This window comes from Phasianus colchicus, chromosome 5 (assembly GCF_987193195.1).
Source record: "Phasianus colchicus chromosome 5, bPhaCol1.hap1.1, whole genome shotgun sequence".
Taxonomy (NCBI): domain Eukaryota; kingdom Metazoa; phylum Chordata; class Aves; order Galliformes; family Phasianidae; genus Phasianus; species Phasianus colchicus.
Window position 1 is genome coordinate 2329372 of NC_143440.1, and position 23051 is coordinate 2352422.

Consider the following 23051-nt stretch of genomic DNA (forward strand, 5'->3'; position numbering starts at 1 on the left):
CAGACACACTCAATTGTGGATCTGCAAAATATATTTTCAATAACTTTTGTAATTTCAGCATTAGTGAACCAGATGTGAAAATAGAGCAATTTTCATGACTGTTCCTTCCAACACTAAGTCTGACTTAAGCTTGTATCTGTCTCCTCTCCCATTCAAACATCTGCAAATTTAAAGAAGTGAGGAGGTACTGATGAGGATATGAATCCTTACGTACTACAGCAGAATACAGCTTTAACCACAGCTGGTGCCAAGCTTTTTCACTACAATGGTTTTTCTTTCAAACAAAATTTAGCTTCAGTCTGGACTCTAAGTTCTTCAATATGTGCTTTTTCAGACAATCAACATACAAACAAGAAAGCAAAACTGACTCAGATTTCCAGGAATAAGATCATGAAGAAAGGAAAATGATAAGCGTATACTATAAAGCTAGGGTAATAATTTTCATCTATTTTTAAGAAGTCAATATCCTTTGAAGCTGACATTTACTTTGAGAGACTGTGATCTGTTTCCTACTTTCCTCATTTACTTCCTGCACATGCTCACTGGGATGCTCAAAATGCTTACTGTAAGAAATTGCAATGCATTTTCTGCACTGAGAATATTTCAGTCTCTAGAGTTTAGCTGCTGATGAAATTCATCCCTAATTCTTCATTTAGCACATGGGGAAAAAAAAAAAAAGGCTAAACATGAGATAACAAAATCTTTTTAAATAGAGTATTTATCTCATGTATTTCTTACTGCTGTGTGAACTTTAACACTCCAAAATCTCACCAGAGATAAGTTTAAGTCGAAGACTAGTGCTTAATTAGGAATTTAGTGGCAGAGATAGCCTGCGGTCATTTAGTGCAGTGCAAATAAGAGAATCCAGGATGACAAATGAAAAACATGCCCATACTAGCTCTTAACCATGTTACATGTTTGTCTCATCCTGTCTCATTTGCTTGTTTTCAAAGACTACTTTTTTAGAATGAAAACACTAATTTTGAGGAATATGGAAGTCTTTACTGAGTACTGCACTTCTACAAATTAGTGCACCAATAATCTAACATAATACATATGTTAATACTGGTGAAGGAAAATGAAAATCTGCCCAGAGGTGGGCTGTTTCGCTTTCTGATGAAATCCATGTGATAAGGCAAAGAAAGATGAAGTTGATAAAATTTTTAAACTTCTGAACTTATGAAGGAGGAGTGTAGAGGAGAACAAGAACTGAGAAACTGTGCTGAACAATCAGAACCAAGTCACCTCAGCAGAAGACAGCAAAGTGGTACCGAGAGGCCCTTGGTCTCTTCTCACTCTCTCCATAGCCACATGTGAGTGGCTATTAGCTGTTATAAGCAGTTAATCTCTGAACATAAAAAAAAAAAAAAAAAAAACATATTTGCAAAATATCTTCCAAAAACGATTCTCAGATGTGAAAAAGACAGAGGCAGTCATGTCTGTAGTTTCAGCCAGACCAGGGAAGAACAGGCAACGTTTCACAATACAGCCTGATTTGTTGCAAAGCCTCAGGAATCAACAGCTTTGTCATCAATCCTTTGCTTTGAGAATCAGCTCTTCTCCAGCGTTCACACGGCAGCTCACCTCTATTTTCTCAGTGATACCAGGTTCTGCTAGCTCCTGATCTGCTTTCCCTCAGGCATCTGTGTACTTACTTCCTTACTTACCACCAGGAACACCCTCCATACAGAAAACAAACTAGCAGCCCTTAACCTTTTTCATGTCCTCCCTCACCACTAAGTCCTACTCTGAAGCTACGCCTTTCACCTAATGATGGTCAGGCTGGTGGCAAAAGCATAGGATGCTGCTGGTTCATTGACCACACTGTTCTCCCTCATGGGAGGAAATATATATTTTACTTTTCTTGCTTTATTTTTGCTTACAAACTCTACCTCCTTTGTTACTTTGCCCTAAAAAAAAGAAAAAAAAAATACCAAGAGAGGAAAAGAATCCAAGTCAAATCAGAGCAAAAATCCCAATATTTACTTTAAAAAAAAAAGAAAAAAAGAAACAAAAAGCTATCCTTTTTCAGTGCTCTATCATTACTTCATCACCATCTTCTCAAATCATTCTTCTGATATCTTGGACTCCAGACACACGCTATCTTTTATTACTGATATGAAACACAGTAGATGGGATTTCATCTTGATCTGTGTTCTAGGCTGCTGCAACCATTTTAAAGTAGCAACAGGTGTACTTAGAACTAAACTCAAGTAAGATGAGATTTGTTGTGAGAAAGAAAGCAACAAAGTGGAATGCAAATCTGCTAAAGACTGCATTTTGGGCTTAACAGTGAGCTAAAAAAGCATGCATGAACTTGTGGGTCCATTAAAATTGCAGCATTTAAGTCTGCAGAAGTTTATTATATAGAAGCTGTAGGTTTGTTTCTGGCTTGAAAAAAAATAGAAATACGCAAAGCCAGAATGTGAGTAGGCAGAAAATCTTAATAGATTTGTCCTCAGAATACATTCAGAAAGAAACTTGTCACAGAAAGAGTTTAATGTCTTTCGGATACTCTGTGCTGCCCAATAATCAAACAGAATTAAAGTGTAGTTAATTACACAGTTTGAAATGAATGTATTAGTTAGTTAATGCTACCACTTCTACCCCTAATAGACTTCAAGCTGTATAACCAAATTAGAAATTGGAACAGCAGCCCAGCATGATTTGCCATATGCACAGATAATGGACAGGGACCATTAACTGCCTTTAATGGTGTGCACACCAAGAATTTACTGAAGAAAGAATACAAGTACCTGAATCATGTGCTACAGTGAAGGTGAAAACAGGAATTCTCTCATCTCTGGTGGAAAAGTAAATGCAATGATAATAGCATAGAAATAAGAATTCCTAGGGCAAGAAAAGCTGGGTTAACTATCAACATACAGGAAATAACAAATAACCAGTATTCATTTGATGAAGGTTTGAAATCATCAGACACAAAAGGAGCTGTTGAATGTTTTGCACCAGAATGTGTCATTCCCTGAAGCATTTTTGTTGTTGTAACACACACATATACACCTATTTTAGAGACAATAGCGAGCAAAGAATTATGCTGAAATTTCCAAATGTTTCACAGCATCTGATGTACAGAAATGTGATACATTCGACCCCTCCAGCTGCCTTAAGGTAATGCAGACACACACAGACTATACAGAAAAGCTCTGAAAGAAAGGAACAAACTTCCAGATGTCTGGAGATCTTTACAACAGGTTAACACTTGTGTGCAACCAGGAAGCAATGTACTGGTACTCATCATCACCATCATCAACAGGGTTGGACTCAATGATGTCTAGAGGTCCCTTCCAATCCCTACAGTTCTTTGATTCTGTGATCACAGTATTTGTTTTTCACTGTCATAAAAAAAGAATTCAGAGAGTTTAAAATTTGCCACAGTCACACACCACAAAAGTTTTACCAGCTGAACATGGTATATGTGCTCCCTATACTTACACAGGTTTTCTAAAAATAACACACACAAAACATCATTTCCATGCAACTTTGATCTTGCCACCCAAGAAAGTCCTTGCCTGCAGACAGAGCTTTATAAATACTGATTCGCTGTTTCAGAAAAAGGGAAGGCTGGTACCACATGATCAAAAATGTAAATCATCTACATAAAAGTATATATATCTCTCTAAAATTTAAAAAGGCAAAGGTGTACAGATATCTCACAATACTGTCATATTAAACATGGAAGAACCATTTCAGAAACACAAGAAAGACCACAGTTTTTCTGTAAATGAATGACAACAAAATCAACCATTTCCAAAAGCTGACACTTGGAAATGTACAAAGAAATCTTCCGTCATCTTCTAGGCAAATTATCACAAAACCAATTGGGTAGCCTTATGCTATTCTTCATTAAGTATAATTAATTGTGTAATTCCATGCTATGCATATGCAGCATTAGCTTGTAAAATAAACTGCTATGAAAGAAACTTCCATTCAGCATCATGTGCTAGACATATCTGCAATGCCAACTATCTTAATAATTATAATCTGACCCCAATTCCCATCATTATAGAATTTTTGCATTAAGAGCTAGAGATTTCCTTCTCACAATTGCTTTAGTAAAATGACCTTATTGTTTTTCTCCAATAAATAAATCATACACTAACATTACACTATACACTTGGCTGGTATCCATGTCTTTATGCTGTATCTTTGTGTCAATAACCTTTACTTATGACTGTTATCATTAGATCAATCATTTCTTAGACTGCAAAACTAAATAAATAAATCAACAAAGTCAAGTTGATGGAAAACACAAAGTGGAAAGCCAACTACTGTGACTCTTATCCCTAAATCTCTGCATGGCACCAGTGCACACCATAATGCAGAAGCCACTGCTTAGACCTGATTATATAGTCAACAAAAATTGTGACAACTTACAGTTCAGTAAAAACTCAGTGTGAAGCTTGGAGATTGTGTGAGGTTGACAAAGTCACCTCAGTCCCAGACCATTAGCACAGTGAGAATGCTCCTACAAACACCAGGGAAGAAGACGAGAACTGAGCCTCACTTACTGGACTTGTGAGGTGTTTATGGCAGCTTCTAGGAGGACCATATAGCAGAAGATTGCTCTGTGTCTCTGGTGAAGGAGAAAGGATAGATGGAGAGTTTCCATTCTCCAAATCTTACATTTAATACACAGTACATTCCTACTCAGTATCTTCATTTTCTTTGAGCTGGCTGCAACAAAAGTACCAGATTACCAGGATTACAAGTACCAGATCAGCTCAAACTGTAATGCTGGTCTAATGCTGTGCCAGGGAACATGAACAAATTTCTTATAATTGTGCATGAAAAACATTTACTGCTTTTTTTTTTTTTTTTTTTTTTTTTTTTTCACCAGCAAGAATATCAAGCAGTAACATGAATTTCTTCTAATTTTAAATATAAGTACCAGGCTGAGTGACCCGTACAGCTTTTCCTTTCTGTGTGTGCAGTGCCCTACTTCTGTGGCTTTTTGCAGCTCCCCAGCTATGAATATATGTAATTCAGTGCCTTGTGCAAGTATGCCATTGGACCTAGCATCTGTGAAGTTAAAATATCTTTTCGGATAGCTTTCATTTGAAGAAGTCTTCCATTGTGAAAAGAGAAGGACAACTGTATCTGTACAGAGGATCATAAAGAGACCCTCCTATAGTTTCAGACTAGAACTTTGTGGGCAAAATTATATGTGAATCAACTGACAAGCGAATGTAGTTCAGTAGTTTGAATTTACCACAATTCTTTGCTCCGGGTTTTTAAATCAGATTCAAAAAAATTATTTAACTCGGGTTCATGCAAATAGGATGTGAAATGACAAAACATTCACATGTTCTAAAATATCAGTAGAGTGTCCTTTAGTAATTTACAGCTGAAGCACTAAGAAAGAATGACTTCTAAGCAAAGCAGAGATAAAAACATCTGTGTCCCCCTTACCATTTTAGGGTTCACTGTCTACTGAACTCAACAACAACTTCTTCTTCGATCTCAGATGGCATCAGTAGGTTCTTTGGAACTTCATGACTTTGTTCCCAGCTGCTGCTTGTCAGCTTCTTAATAAACAATTAAGACAGAGCAAAATGAATCACAGCAACAGTGATATACAAGAAATAAGTAGCTTCTTCATTAAAATATGTAAGTAAACAATGAAATATAAATCTACAAATATTTCTATTTCTAAACTTCTGTTGTTACCAGCAACAGGCTTTAAGAGGTAGAAATATTTATTTTAATCATTGCCTCAATTTAATTTGTTTTACCTTGCCTAGACTTCAGAAGATTCTTATTTTATCACCATTTTTCTTATGAATAGCAAAACTGTTAGCTCTTGCCTCTACTCTTCATCTGTATTTTATCTGACTCTATGAGCTCAGTGTTACATCATTCAGAGAAAAAATTCAGATAATTCTAGTGTCAAAGTAGTTCAGTCTTTTTCAGTCCATGTCAACAGTGAAATCATCCACATTTCAGTCTACCAAGAATGAGTGACATTTGCTTTCACACATCATGCAGACACAGCCTTACAAAATGCTACTTAATCTCAGAACTCTTGACCATAAAGGTCCCCCAAAAGAACCATCTTGCTGTGATTTTTTCAGTGGCTTCCACAATGCTCAAGTTAATGCCATGTGAAACCTCAGCAACTTGTTCTCCAAAAGCAAAAAGTATCGATTTTCTCATTTCTGTCTTCCTATTACTTATCCTCTCTCCCTATTGAATTAAACTATATTTCGGTATGTTAATCTTAGGATTTTTTTCTATGCTACGGTCCGTAAAATTCTGTAACTCTATACATTCTAAATGGTATCAATTTTAGCCAAGATTTAAGAGTTGTACTTCCTATTGGAAGAAAACTGTCCAGTTCTGGGAACTGCTGAGGGCACTGACGTCCACTGAAAAATGTCTATCATGAATTTTCCACAACTAGCTAAACTATTCCTAGAGTCTATCCTCATAGCCATTGGTCCTTCTGCTCTTATAAAATGAAATTATCTTTTGCTAAAAAATGGATCTCTCCCAGCTGTCTCTGCTGGGAGTGAATCCTGGCCCAAACCAGCTACTCTCATGTCCAAGAAACTATCAGGAAAAACTCTGACCAGGCCAAACAGAAGAAGCAAGAACTATTCTAACAGGAAACATAGGCAATCAAGATTCAGTACTGGGAAATATTCCCTGTGACTGCTGGACAGGAATTACAACTTGGCACTGCCTAGAAACCATAAAACCCTATTTAGTGCAATGCTACATATACACTAAGTATTTGAGGCTCAGATAAAAGCTTTCATTTCTCTTTTCCCCTCTCTTACAAAAGGTTACAAGTAATACTCTCTCCTTTCATTAGCGTGACAATAAACAAGCATAAAGGACAAATAATCTTTTAAAATTTTCTGTTGAGTCTAGAAATGATGACAGATCTGAAATAACTTCAGTTTTGCTGTTGGCAGCCTTGTGCTATTCTCTGAGCTCATACAGCAGGGCAGGTTGTTTCAATAGTTCCAAGTTCTCTATGAAGACCAAGAGAATTGCGTTTCACAGTTGAGCCACTGGGGACCGAATGTCAATCCCACCAGCTCCTTGAGTTTGGTAATAGTGTGAGCTCTTTTTACTACATAGTTACATAAAAGACAAAAGCAGATCATGAGAAGTCATATCCTAGCACCAATTAGATTTTTTTCTCACATATACCAGGCAGGCACCCACGTGAGGCTCACATGTTACGAGTTCAACATTTGCTTTCTCTATTATCCCAGTATACAACCTAATCACAGTCTTATTTATAAAAGCTCCAATAAAAAGTCAAGAGGTTGCTCCTCTGAATCAGCTCTTCTGCCTTCTATCGATTCATTTTTCCTTTTCCTGTAATCCAAGTAAGGTGCAATGAGTTCTCGTGCCTACTCCAGTGGGTTACCACCTGCCTTGCAGCGGGTGGGTCTCTTTCTGTGCATGGAGCACTCTTCAAAACAGCCCTTCATTCCCTTATTGTGGGGCAAAATTTAGTCCCACTAAAACCTACTGTCCAATTGTCCTCATGTAATCACAGCCACAGCCCAACAAGCACTGCTGCAGACAAAAAGCCACAGCATTTTGGAAACATGCTTTATTCATCTGAGATTTAATGACCTATTTGCTTTCTCCAGAAGACTACACGTTGTGACATTTTGCTCTAAGAGATATTACAAACAACTCTTCTCAAAGCTGTGACCCTTAATTTTGTTTGCTGGTTTTGCATAATGTGAAGACATATTCAACAGTCTCTCCAGTAACATTGAGAATTACTGCAATGGATTTATTCTAAGTATTCTCTTCATATACATAAATTTCCAATGAATCTCAGCTCTGTGTAATGATAACTCAAATCTTCTCTTACAAAACAATTGCTTATGTCCTGACATTCTTCTTGATGTATGTTTGATTTCCCTTTTCTTGTTATTCTTGTCCTCAACCAGCAAATTTATTTTATGCAAGGACCTGAAGGAGGAGTGAGTCTTTTCAGGACAAAAGGATAAAGGTGTTTCAGAGATGACGTTTGTAGAGTAGCTGTGTCACCATGATTTAACGTAACAGTTTCAGGGTAAGCCAATCGGCCAAACTCACGACAGGCTGAGAAATTACATTTCACTGTATTAAGGGAACATATATGATGTAGGCTTGCAGTGGTCTAGTTAAATATGGAGGTCATTTGCTTATGTTTTTATACATTATTTCTTATATTTGCTGTTAGTTTTCTTCAAAAACACAATGTTAGCACTTTTTGGCCTTACTTTCCAAAGCCATTTTGTCCCAGGATGTCAAACACTGTTGATCATTACACAAACATGTAACGCATAGCAATACGTGCATTGCACAGTTTAAAAGTGCTTTGTAGCAATTACTTCTTCTGCCACCTTCACCACTTGTTGCAACAACCAAGGGATTGTAACAGATGCCTTTAGAGTCGCGTTGCTATGGTGTGCTGATACACAAAGAGCAATGCTCACACAATTACTCATCTGTGACTGAAGTTAGGTGCTCATCGTCCCCACCACTGCAGTCTACACCATATAGCAATCCCATGAGCTGCATGCATTTGTACATGACAGGAAGTAATGGTCTGGATGGATGCAATGAAGTGAAAGAAGCATTCATCTTGCATCAGGACAAGCAAAACCCAGCACCTGAAGATACCTGTGCTCTCTCCACAGCTGTAAATCTACCCTTCCTCCTCTTCATCTCCCTGTTTCTTCTGACACTTCAATTTTAAAAAGCTTTATTTTGGAATGCATTCTGTATGAAAAGTGGCACTGTCCTCAGAGGAATAGATCACTGACCCACAAAAGCTTCTGTATGGTTACCAATCAGCCTTTTGTGCACACTTAGGGATTCACCAAAGTTATCTAGGATGAAGAAATCTTATCAAAGTCTTCAGTATTACACCAACTGCAGAAGCATCAAGGGGAATTTTATGCTAATGATTCTCTTTAATCTCCATATAATTCAGGCCAGCTAAAAATAGATCTTTTACAAACAATGAATCATCATGACTTTAAGTGAATGCATCTCTGCCACAATAAAATTGAAGTCTCTGTTCCATAGCACCTTTCTTTCCTCTCTTCATCTAACAAGCAGCCAACAAGCCAGTTGACAAAAATAAATACCATTATTTTTTCTTCTACTAATTCATCTACCAACAGCATGACCAGAGACAAGTAAAGAAGTAATTCCAAATAACATATTAATTTGAAGCATAAAATCATTCCAGAGGAAAAACAACATTTACCAATTGTTTAGAATCAAGAAAATTGGACGTGAGTTGTCAGACCTCACAGTGGTAGAAAAAGCCAAGGTAATTTCCTTCAGGGATGGGGTGGGGAAAAGGAACCTAATCGCAGGGATGGCTGTAGACCTACTTTTACTGCTGTCCTGCTCTTCTGGAATGTGTGGGAAGCCAGAGATAGAGATACATGGAGTGACTGAAGCTATTTGTATGATTAATTAGTGCCCATGTAACCTTACAGATCAGATCTGTCTCAAAAAATTTCATTCAGTGGTATTCTGTATGCAAAGATTTCTCTCAGTATGTCACCATGAGCAGAAAAAATAGCTTTGAAAATGCTCTAAGGCAGGCCTGCACATTAAGGGAATTCTTTTGTACCTCTTAGCCCATTTTACTCAAAGCTACTACTGCTGAAGAGAAGAAGAAACAGTCATGTTTAAATCCTAAACAATAATTCTTCTGGCAACTGGTAAACTACTCACCTCTCAGTGACAGTATAATTATTTCCTAACAAAGTTCTGGATTCCTTGAATTTTACCAACACCCTCATGAAATTCCCTTCAGACTGATATATAAGATAAAGGTTTGTATGCATTTTTCTTAGACAGCAGGTGGAATAAATGAACAACTAAATGGCAAAGGCCAACTGTTAATATCAGAGAGGTTTAGGGCTAAGTGAGATCCAGGTGTTGGCTGATGAAAAGTAACCACGAGAAAAGCTGAAAGATTGTTTCCTGGACTTTTAAAAGCCTCTGCGCTTGAACTTTTCTCTTCTTGCTTTTGAATCTCATTATATTTTATTCTATACACTTCAGTGAAAGTTAAGTATTATCGCAGAGTTAAGATAAATCTCTTACTGACTGTAAGAATTATCTCCCAATTTCAGATTTCAGCCCATGGAACACCATGGATTTGATGTGGTAGGGTCCTATGCAGACACCAATCTTGGGCGGCATGATGGCAGCAAATCCCGTAAGAAGCACCGACCAGCTGCTACCCAGTGCTAGACAATCTCTGTGACCCCATGCACCATGAAGAACTACAGACTTTTAGAGCACTTTGAAGCTCTATTAAATCTTTAGAAGTACTTTTTAAAGCCATTGCAATATGTGTATACATTCATGTAAATATATAAATCAACAAAACCAATAGGTACAGATACAAAATACAGACCAAGAGAAAAAGAAGAGTAACCACGACACCTGTAACTGTGCAGACAGCCTAAGCAGAGAAATAGATCTAGCAGGATGCACAGGAGTGTGGTTTTGCCAGGCAATGGACCTCACTTACCTCTCCATAATCCTTTCTGGACAGCTGAAGAGGCCGTTAGTTGAGAATACACCATTACCTGCTCTATCATTTTTCCCAATGTAGAGCACAGAGAGGTCAAAGTGTTTGAACTTTGTATCAGGATGATGATAAGAGTGTTTTTCAGAGACCACAGAATTTATCTAGGAGTCTGAATTATACCTGAACAAAGCATAAAATTAACATTTTGTTATTTGCCTTCAAAGTGGCTGTCCAAATCTCACTGTCTTGCTGATATTTTAAACATATGACCAAGAAAATTGTTTTCTCCTCAGTTTGAAAGTGCTCTAAACAGCTGAGGTATAAGCTGAATTGGAACTGCAAGCTTATTAGGATTCAGATTTTTTATATTTTCTGCTGGCAAGTGTTGGAAGAACTTCCTTCTGGACCAGTACAGATACAGGTACACTAAAAGCAGTTTTGCATGTTCAGATCTTACGGGAATTTTCCTATAAGTGCATGTGTAAGGAGATAGATTTCCAGGAAAGGCATATTAAAATATGAATTGTAATACACGCTGATACAGTAATTCACTTTTGTGGTCACAGACCACAGTGAAGAAGGTGGGAGAGAATTCAGCTACGGGAAGACTGTTCATTTCAAATTTTCCTACAGTCAGTAAGAGGAAAGGAAAGGATAGAGAAGAGCTAATGAAAATCCTGAGAAAGCATCAAACATAGAAAAGAGAAAAAGTACAGTTAAAGTGCTATTAGACAGACAATGTGTTAAAAATAAGAGTTTGTCAATGAAGCTGAGAGAAAAGTATCATCTCAAATTCAAATAAAAATTTGTTCTATGAATACAATTACATTCTTGAGTATAGAAGCAAAAGTAATATAAAGAATTAACACAGACCGGGGCCATTTTTCATGTGTTGAACAATGCCTCACTTCACAAATAACACTCTTCACTTTTCTTCAGTATCCACTGTACCTGGGGAAGGAGCAAACACATGGGAAAGTACACTGGAATCTGCTAAATTGTACAGGTCAGAAGGCTTGTTGCAAAATTTCCTTCAAGTATCTATGTTATTTTCCAACTAAATGCTGGCTTTTTATGTCTTCTAGCCTACAATCTAGGCTTTCAACTGTGCTATGGATATATGAAGAAAAAAGGGAAAATTGTTGAAAGTACTTTTGTTTGGGTAACACTTGGGTAAATTACTTGAGTGGCTGCTGCACAACAGGCAAAAGAATCCAGCCTCCAGAGTAAATATCTGAAAGCTCTTATTTTGCTTTCATTTTCTTTGAACTACCTCTAGCTTCCCTTTTCTGCTTACAGCAGTCTCCTTGCTATCAAGCATTGCCTCTGTCTTTGTGCTACTCCTTAAGTTGCTACACTCACAGCAGAATGAACACTGAAGTGCGATTCCACATTTTGAGTTACCACTAGAAATCAGTGCAGTGGACACATCATCTCAAAGACACAAAATTATGGTAATTAATAGACGTGCAGTAATCTCTAATGAGATTAGATCCCACCATAGGGTATTTGCTGGAGCTTTCTAAGCCTCAGAACAGGCTGTTGATGAGCACTACTCATGCATGGCGTGGAACACGCACACGTGCTTCTTTAAAGTCAAACTATAACGGCATTCAAAGGAGGATTCCTCAATGAACACAAACACATTTCGTGTTCTCTCTGCTAGGCAGCGACTGAGGTATAATGTTTTTCACAGAACACTGAAGTGCCATCAAGTGCATTCTGCTTTCCTGCTTACACCTTTCTTTGAGTAATTTCTGAGCATTAAGAAATCCTCACAAAGGTGGAAAAGCTGAGGGCTTCTCGTCTAGAATGTAGGATATCAATTTACAGAGCAAGTCCATGTAACTTACTCTTTAATCCCTCTTGGCTCAGAGTAAGCATGAGATTTTTGAACCTTTTGGGCCTAATTGACCAAATGAGACAGAAACAGTCTCTTTCAGGTGGGTTAAGTTACTTTGCGTGCACTGCAAACCCAGAACATCAGAATGGGGAACAGAAAATTCATGTAGATTCCCATGTGACTTTAGTTCATCTACCATATGCGTTCATATTTTTATTCCGTAGGGTTTTCTTTCTCAGGAGTTAAATACGCAAATTGTTTCCTTGCATTAATTAAACTAGCTTCAATGTATGCCAGGGAAGTCTTTCCTTGAAGATTCTCCCAAAAGCTTTCCACATTTGTATACTTCGTTATTTCCATCCCACATTGTACATCATATTGAATTTACTGATTACTTTCAAGGAAAATGAGCACTATCTTCATAATGGCCCCTTCATAAATTATGTTATGGGGGCTATTTTCAGTAGCCTACTAGCCCACATAAGAGCAACAACAACAACAACAACAAACAGTTTTGTTTTATACTTGCTTCATATTTTTCTTCAATACTATTGGTTCTTTGTTATAGAAGATAGGATGCAATTTTCTGATTAAAAACCCTTTTTCAAGTTCTTTTTTCACTGAATGTCCCATTCTGCACTGAGCTACAAGTAATCTTACTGCTAAGAGTCAGGGGAAAATCCTAAAGTACCTTAGCCTTCTAATGAGATTATATATAATTGTGAAATCTGTGAATAAACTCCCTTAGGAAATGTTAAAAATAGATTCAATTTGGTAAATTATTTTTAATGCTTTCAAATAAATTAAATTGAAGAAAAAAAAATCATGCTTGCAAGTTGCTTGCCTGTTGGACAAATAACAACAATATCCTTACTTAGCTGTCAGCTACATTTTTCAGCTGCTGAAACCTTCCCACTCCAAGTAGAAAGGCATACAGAAAAATCAGAAGAAAAAATAATAAGCGCCCCAAATTGTTCTCTGCATCTTCTCTATGTTGATAGGTAAATATTCTTAAATGGAAACAGGTTCCTTTCACTCCCTCTGTAGGGCAGACAGCACAATAACACTGGAGAAGACTCTCTCATGTGCTCCAGCCTTCTTGAACAAGCTTTTTGTAACTGTCTTTGAACTGGGAGAAAATATGCTTTGTATTTTTTAGGCACAGGTCTCTATCACTTAATATTCTGGAAATTATTTATCAACACCTTTATCAGTTTACTCATTTCTTAGGCTAAAAACATTACCAAAATGAAAGCAGATCTCCCAGCAGAAAAGTTTGCCAAACATTATCATTGATTCCATATCTTGACTACCACGTTGCAGAAACAAATCAGATTAGATCTGCCACTACGGCATTTTCAGGGCAAATGATGTGAATCAGATAATCCATGAACCACAAATTAAATCCTATAATGCACATTTTGTCATGCTGCCAGAACTGGGGACACTGTAACTATACGACAAGGCAAGATTTTTTTCCATCAGCACAATTACAACACAACAGGTATCTGAAATTTCTTCCGTTTCTGAAATTTCTCCATTTTGACACATTTTTTTACACATAAATTTAAAACAATACAATAAAGGACAGATGCCCACTGGAAACTGCATTAAGTAATTTTCTACAGCTTTGTGATTCCAGTAATACTTCTGGTGTGTGGCTGTTTGCACAGCTTCAAAAAGTTGAAGCTTTGAGGCTAGAGAATTTTCGCATTGCTTTTTTAAATTATTTATATTTAGAAATATATATTTACACTTAAAAAAATAACATTTTCCCTCAAAAATATATTTCTATTTTTGTTCCTGAGCAAAAACAATAAGATGGCAGTATTTAGAAGTATAAGCTTACATAATATTAATGATGTTTTTAAGCACCTGACTGAAATTTAATAACTTCGTTCCCTTTTGGAGATGTTCTTACTATGTCAACACAGTGCACAGGTTAATATTGCCATTCTGATTAAAGATCAGATTACCCTTTTTTTTTTTTTTTTTTTTTTTTAACAGAGCATTCTGATCTTAGCCAGCCAGCCACTCCAGAACACAGTCAAAAAGCCATCTTCTGTCTCCTCACACCCACAAAATAGGATGCCCAGATTGTCCATTTTGAGTTTATTCTAGTGGTACATAATAACAAGTTTATAGGTGCTGGGGACTGGAGACACACCATTTATTTCATTTCAAGATTCTGTTGGGTGTTCCAGATAGACCTGTTATGGTGGACTCTATACATCAATGTATCTTTATCTCACTGGCCTCCTAGAATAATGCTTTTTTTGGGGAAAAAAAGCAAGCAATCTATTTTTCAAGTAACAGATGGATAAACAGATGGGTGGAAAAGTCTAGTGAATAGTGTGTTGGCTGCCTGTCATTGCCTGTATGACTGCCAATAAATATCATATGGATTAAACCTGTAAACTAACATGTTCCTATTTGATGAATTCTTTCAGAACAGTATGCATTTGCTTGCCAATACCAGCATAAATGAAATGCCACCTTGGATAAGGTAAATTTTTGCAAGGAGACCTAACACCTATGCACAGCTTGTTCTAAGATTAATAACCAAAAGCAAACAGGAAAGGAAGCCCCATGGTAAAGCGTGCATGTTGTACAGATTAAATATGAAAAGATACATGTTGCACACCTGGAATGAATTCCTGGAGAGAACTTAATCACAAGTATGTTTACACTTAGGATAATGTTTTCACAGTGCTTTCATGCCTTGTTGTTGACAACTTTGGATTTTTGCTTCTTGGGATTGCATGAAGGAGCTCAGTTCAGAAGCCAGCCATGAGATACCTATTCACTTCAGGCCAACAGCAGAATAAATACTATGTAATTTTAAAGAGATTCTCTTTACTTTGGGCAAACACTATAAAAATAATTAAAAATATAATGAGATGTTCCATATTTACTACCACTTAGGCTTTCCATTTCACAAGTATCTTCCATTGCAACTGACTACAAGTTGTGTGCCTGCCAACACCAGCATGACTACATGGAGTGGAAAGTTCGTGCACACTTCAGGGCATTTATCAGCACAGAGATATCACTATGTTTATAAGGATAGTTCCTTCCCTTTGCTTCAACCTAGTGTCTAATATTCCCCAAGTAATTCCTAGCTCCGGTACTGAGAGAATGTTGATACTTTTTTACTTATTCTACAAACAGATTTAACAGAGAGATGGGAATCCTAGTCTTAGGTCTACAAGCTGGAAAATAAGATGGAGAGAGATAAAAAAATGTATTCAGATGAAAAAAAATATATATGAAACTGAAAAATTTTGTGTGAACAGGAGTTCAGTTTTCCATAGCCTTTACCACATGGCAACCATATTCCTGAATTTTTGAAGAGAATACGAAATCAAATATTAAGGCTGAACACTGGCATTGTTCAGCTATTACAAACAGAAAAAAACCAACATCCTTTAAGAATAGATGATGTCAGAAATAGTAACTTGCTGTGCCAGGATGCAAAATAACAGAAAAAAAAAAAAATCATTATGAAAATATAGTTTAACAACCTAATGCTAATAGATGAGGCAGAAGTTTCTAAAAAGCTACAGACTTTAAATAACACAAAGAACATTATGCAACGCTACCAGATACACAGACATGGATCTGTGCACCAGAATGGTGTGTCAGAACATGAAACTCGTTATAACAACGGTAAAACTGGTATAACAAAGGAAATAAACAATGAGTTGAAAAACCCTGATTGTGGTAGAAAAAGCCTTTGACCTGAAGAAGACAACGAAGAGAAACATGAAATTCAGAAATATTCTTTTTCTGATTTGGTCCTAAGCAGAGTTGGGCATCAACACAAAACTGGGGGAATCCATTGGTGCAGGATTATGCTAAAATATGCGGCACTAAGTCGTTAGTATAATTCAATTAGTTAGTGACTTCTCTGAAGATATCCTAGAAGCCTTTGAACATCCTTTTAATCTTCAAAGTCTTCCTTATGAGGTTTGAGTACAGCCAGCAAGACTGGAATGCAGAATCCATGCCGATACCACTCTTAGTGTACTCAGAGACAGGTAAATTTAGTTTTGGAAAACACAGACATCATTGTTCCAGCCTCTCTGGGCATATGAGGCATGTGTTTGTGAAGAAATTACCTAGATACAGGCTTGCCTAGGGCTGGAGAATTCCTGAATGGTTGGTTCAATTTTCTCTTGCACTAGAACAGCCTTTCGAGTGACTGCATACCTCTACTTCTGACTGAAGGGTGAAGTAAAAGTGGAATATTCTCATCTACTGTAATATTACATGTCCATGCATCTTACTGTACACTTAGTCATCCCTCCATGAATAAGTCTTCCTGTGAAAGGGCTTCTCTACTCCAGGCATATTCCTGCATATTACCACAACTGACAGAATCTATCAGAAACCGTACTGAAATTTCTGCCCTCCTTTCCTTAACTTATGTATAACAGAGAATACATTAAAAAAAAAAAAAAAAAAAGCATATAACCTCTAGAAATACATCTGACTTTAAGAAACTCATGTAATTATTTTCATTATTTTTTTACCTCTCATGATGCATTTCAGATTTCAATCAAACTGGAGAGTTTCAAATTTAACCAAACGAATTTTCGTCCAAGTCCTAATTTATTTACTTTTTAAAGATAAGTCTCACATTCCAAAAATAACTAAATAATTCCACAGAAGCTTAGACTAAAATTAAACGAGGCTTAGTGTATCTGAACTAATTTTTATTCCATGGCTGGTTAATCTCTGGGGTTTTAGGAATGTTTGTGTCCCACTTATTTAAGACAATTCAAAGTCCCCAGAATCTGACAAGATCCAAGCTCTGAAAATACCATCATACACTCTACTGCATATGAACAACATAAATCGACCAAACGCTCTCAGCCTCCTGGGTACATAAAGAATGAAAGCTACTGCTGTCTGGATATCTTAGCATCCCAGTAGGGATGGGCTAACCCATGGAACAACCGTCACAGTGCAGCTGTGAACATGAAAGTAGATACAAACAGGGCAGATTATTAGCAGCCTTTTTGTAGTTTTCTCCTCCTATCCTCCTTTCTGACTGTTTGATCTCAATAGGCACAGAATCATCCGACTTCCTTTTCTCCATCATCCAGAGGATTACAGTCACTGACTACTTGGCTACCTCACTCTTGTTAGGTAAGGTGATCACCAACAGATAGGTAATGCAGAGCTTATGCACTGGAACAGAACTCAGATATATTCTTGCTTCCAGTCCATGCTCACGTGCTTATTCTTCAGACATCAAAGCTGAGATGCTACAGAGATGGTCTTGAAACAAAGACAGGCAGAAAAATCTGGAAAATTTGGCCTTTAAGATCCAATTTAAAATACAGTAGCTCTATCTACCCCAAAGTACTTAGCTTATCTTTTAATAGCTGTTGCTTTTCTTTGAATTGCATTGCTCTTTCCTTACGTCAAACAATGTCATGCTATGAAAACTATCTTTCTAGGACTAGAACCTACAGGAAAACAGTTTGCAATATAAGAGGAACATGGGCTGATACACGTTTTATTTCTCTTATTTAAAGTCTCAGTGATTCACATAAAATCACCTTCTAATTTACTTACTGATAAAGCAAAAACAAAAGGTAACAAAACGCCAGAAGAGTCTGTTGCTGAAGCACTTAAAAATGGAGGTAATACCATGCAGGGATTCTCAGGGCATTTAATTTTCACTATTTTTTTCAACTTCTGTAAATCAAAACCATCTTTGGAAATCAAGTTGTTCCTTTACTTTGCTCCAACACATCGTTTCTAATTAGAAAAGCTGAGAAGTCGGGATTAGAAGGCTGATTACATAGTGCTTCTGGACTCATAAAAATTGAGAAAAGATCCCATACACTTCTCAAATATATCTTGTGGTTCCGAGCGACTCAAGAGAAACTTTGCACTTTGGCATTTTTAAACCCCAACCCCTAGAACTTTCCAGATGAAATGTTCAGTGCATTAATAACAGAGTTGTTTAAACAAAACTGCCATTTTAAGAACTGAACCTCATATTACAAGTACCTTAGAATTTGATCTTTACAAGCGTCTCCACTAATAAATCCTTTCCAAGCCTCCGAGCTGTGATTCAGAAAGAAAAGAATAGTTCAGGGGCAGCAGTACGGCGAAGCCTTGAGTCACGCACGCTTTGTGAAAAGAGTTGGTGTATCATTAGGTAATACAGGAGGAAAGAAAAATTGATACGAGCCTACTCAGCCCTGAGAGGACAGCCTGCATTTTTGATGTGTGACTCAACACACTCCTCAGCAGCAGCGATGCGGACAAACAGTTCTCTGCAGGTCCAAAAGGAGCGGGGGCTCTTGAGAGAAGAAAATGGGACTTTTCTTTGGTGATGTATTGCAGCCCAGAAAGTCTCCGCACAGCATCACTCACATGTAAATACGAGTTCCATGCATTGCAGAAGACAATTTGAAAACAACTAAGCCCACCTTTGTTACTCTTGCTGTACTTTATATGCTATAAAAATAGAACTGTATTAAATAAATGTCTTCTGAGAGATAAAATAAATGTATTTTAAGGGTCACTGACAAAGTAAACGGAGCTTAGGAACTTCATTTTCCATCTCAATTGTCATTTTAGCTGCAAAAGTTTACCTGCTGCTATACATTCCTGTGCATACAGGACTTCTTCAAACAGTGGTCACGTAACAAAGCAGTTCTGACATCACCGCAGTTCTAAATTTGATATAGAAGGGAAATAATAGCATTCTAAATAAGAAAACAGGATACCATAACTGCCAGAGGACAGGAGAGAGAAGGGGAAAAGCATGTGATTCTACCAACATTTACCATCTCTTTCCAATTTCACGTGTATCACACAAAAAGCTTAATCAAATGGCTCCCACACAATCACGTAGCCTAAAATGAAAAATGGACTTCACTCAAGTCATTCAATTCACTCTCCTGCCACTACAGAGTAATCTTTTACATGAAAGTTGTTATTTCTTCCAATTTAGTTTTAAAAATCCTGGCAAAGCCACCTCCAAATATACTTTGGAAAATACACTATAGTTTCCCATTAAGTTTGCTTTTATTTATTCAATTCATTTATTCAATTCCCCCTCCTTTATATCATGCAAAATTTCTCTCCCTCTTGCTCTTTCCATGATTCAAATATGTATAGTTAAATATCACAGTTCTTTGCAGTGGTTGTTCATTAGTCAAACAACTCAGCTATCAGCTGCGGACAGTTGCAAGACAGCATTCTAATAAACAGACTGGTAAGGACATATCATTATTGCTTTTCACATTTGATAGTTTACAACTTGGTGTCTGAACCTACAGAAGTAGCACTTATGCCATTAAACCTCACCTTTCCACTTTTTCAGGTATGTTTTGTGCCTCTCTTGCAGGCAATGCTTATAGCGGGGAATACTGTATAGCTAGGAGCCTGAGGCAGTAGGATGTGAAGATCAGGGAACAAGAAAATACATTTGGAAAATGTATGATGTAAGGGTTGTGATGGTTGTGTTTACGCAGGCACCCTGATGAATGAGCAGATTAGCACTTACCAGCCTGGCCTCTTCTTATTGAAGATGAAGATTTTATTTACCCAAAGAGCATAAGGATGGTTACACAGATTTATGGAGCATGATTTCCTTGTGTGTACGTATAGACAGAGAATATAAGCATATGTATACCTACATCTTTGCCTCTAAACAAGGCTGTTAAAACAGTATAGCTATATAAGCTTTGTGCTGAGGTGAATGAGTATAAAACTCATCCAGAACTCTACAACATTTGATGCACGGAAATCTGTAGCCACAGGACAGTTTACCATTGTAGTGCTTTTTGTATTGCCATTAATACCTCTGCAAATTGAAAGATCGCCTTAGCCTCCAAATTAAAAAAAAATATATTTTTAAAAATTCAATTTTTTTCCTATGTTTTCATTTTGGGATAAAGAATGATAGAATTTTCTTTTCTACTACTTAATATGCAAAAATGATTTGCTTGCTTTCCAACACGCAATTTTATTTCCTTCAGCATTTTGAGTGAAAATGCTTTGTTTTCCAACAAGCATCATTTTGACAAGGTGTAACATCCTTGCTAGGAGCAAGGTAGTTTCCAATAAGCTGTACCTTATTTCAGTAACCTGAGGAGCAGAGGGAGATAGGATTTAGATAGGGGAAAGACATAAGTTGAGAAGAAATACTTCAGCTCCTGGTAAGCAGCAGCTGAAAGACACTGCCATGTGAAAGCTGATCTTTGTAACATGAGGTGCTTACCCTTTCAGTTTACATCTAAAGATCTCAACATCAATAAAGACCTTACAGTGGTAATTAGCACCATTTCAAACAAATTACATGAGCTTGTAATTCATTGCTTAATTGATACTTCACCCAACAGAAGGCATTTAACACTCACATAAACCAGAATTGTATTAGAAATGTGGTGAATGTTTTATTTTATAGACAAAGTAGCATGCTAATAAAGACCAAGCTAGAGCTATGATTTTGTGACTCTGCAATGACAATTTTGCAGCAGAAACTGCTGTATTTCAGCTCTGCTCATAAAGATTTATGTCATTTTTCTATATGCATGCCATTCAGATGATTTTCATATTTACAAATATAGAAATCTAAACGTATCTTTGGTCAGAATTGACTAAAAACTATGGCTATCATTTAATGAAAAAGATGAAGAACAGCATAAACCACCTCTTCCTCCCTAAGCTACACTGGAACACTGGAAGGCAAGGGAATTTAAAAGTACTGCATCTTCTAATTCATTTTTGTTCAAGTTCTGGTGTTCCATACCAGAACATCCCAGTTTAACTGACTTGCTGTGAGTCAGCAAGGAGGCAGGATCTGACCTGGGAACCAAGCCCAGAGCTCCTGCCCATGTGGCCACAGCAGTCTGGTTAGCACTAAACTTGCTTTCATATTAACTCATACACAACTTAACAGCAACTTCATGACACTGCAGTACTATATTTCCATGTCAGGTCTTTTGAAAAGTCAAGCAGCCTGTTAATAGTGCAGCACAGATGAGGTACATAGTTTTTCTGCCAATTCCAGCTTTAGAATAGTCTGTACCACTTTGAGGGATGGTTTGCCTTTCAGTAGGTATTTCCTTAAAGCAAGAACTGCACTTCCCTTCTGATAAGAGGATGAACTTAATTATAATGTGCTAGAAAAACCTGTGGCAGGTGGGTTGTTATTAATGGGTCATGTTTATACAGACACGGAAACTGTAACTCTATTTTTAAATACAGACTTAATTCATTTAAATGGAGATACCTAGAGCTTTACGGGAAACAGACTTGTTATTTTTAAGCCTAGGTTTAAAGAAAGAAAGATGTAATTAATGAAATGTGTTTTGTTCTCTGCCAAGATTATAAGAGAAAGCAAAAGTATATTTTTGCAAGAACATATTAAACCCACTCATGAACTGATCTTCAAGGAAGTAAATCTTTCCCTAAACAGTCACTTAGATTAAATGGAAGGAAATTATTAAACTGAATCATGAATCTGTAGGGCTGATGTTCATATTAAAAAGGAAAATAATAGGAACCAATCACCCACTCTTTGTCTTTTGTGGCTATTACAGCTTCATTTTTATTCTTTTTTTTTTTTTTTTAAGAAATGAAGTAGGTTAAATTACACTCTCTTATCAATGAGTATGTATTAACTCTTGTAGAAAAAAAGTAGCAGCTTCTCTCCCATGGCTGTTTACATTAGCTAATATTCATTTATTGCATAAGCTTACACATCATCCTGAGTGATCAACCAAACGCCCAACAAAAACATTCCAAACAGATTTTAAATAAGTTCAAACTTTCAAGCCTTTTCAATTCTTTGATAAGCAAAGCTTAATACGAAATTGATATTATTTCCTTTTCTAATGTACTGTTCACAAAACACATTTTTGTGTTTAGTACGAATCGCAGCCAGCCACACGGAGACAACAGATTTAATTTCATTAAACCAATCCACAGCATTGGGCGGCACTTGAGCATGAGCACCTACAAATCTGCCCCTTTGGCAGTAAACAGCACTGGATATAATAAAAGTGCACCTAGAGATGTCAGGAAGACATTTAACTTCATTTATAATCTGTTAAGAGAGAGAAAAGTTAGTACTTTCTCACCGGTCCCTTTGAAAAACCTATGTTGACTGCAACAGAGCCTTCTATCTGCTCCCCTACTGATAAATGAGGAACAGCAAACAAAATACCCACCGGTTTGCCTCGCTGATTATAAGCAAAAGAGCAGAATCAGGTGAGGACACAGAAGGAGGCTGCCGCCTCATCTTGCCTGCTCACTCGGCCTTGCCTTGCAGGATAGTTTTGTGCCCTCTGCTTCCATTGGAGCTGGAAATCTGCAAGTGCCAGTTGTTTCTGAACAACACACAATTCACCATTTGCTTATTCAGATTCTCTGAACACTTACTCCCCCAAAACAGAGGACAATCTCAGCAGCCTCCTAAAAGGAGCATTTGAGCACAAGTATACCTGTTTGCACAGCAACTTGGTACAGGTCAGGGAGAGCTCAGAATACTTTTCTGTGTTTCAGAACAGCAGCTCCCCCAACAGCAGCATCAGCAAAGGACATCTGTGGTGGCAAATGAGAAGAAGAAATGGTAAGAATCTTTGGGTGAGCAAGGCAGTCACAGGGAGCTTGCAACACAGAAAAGGGAGGTCATAA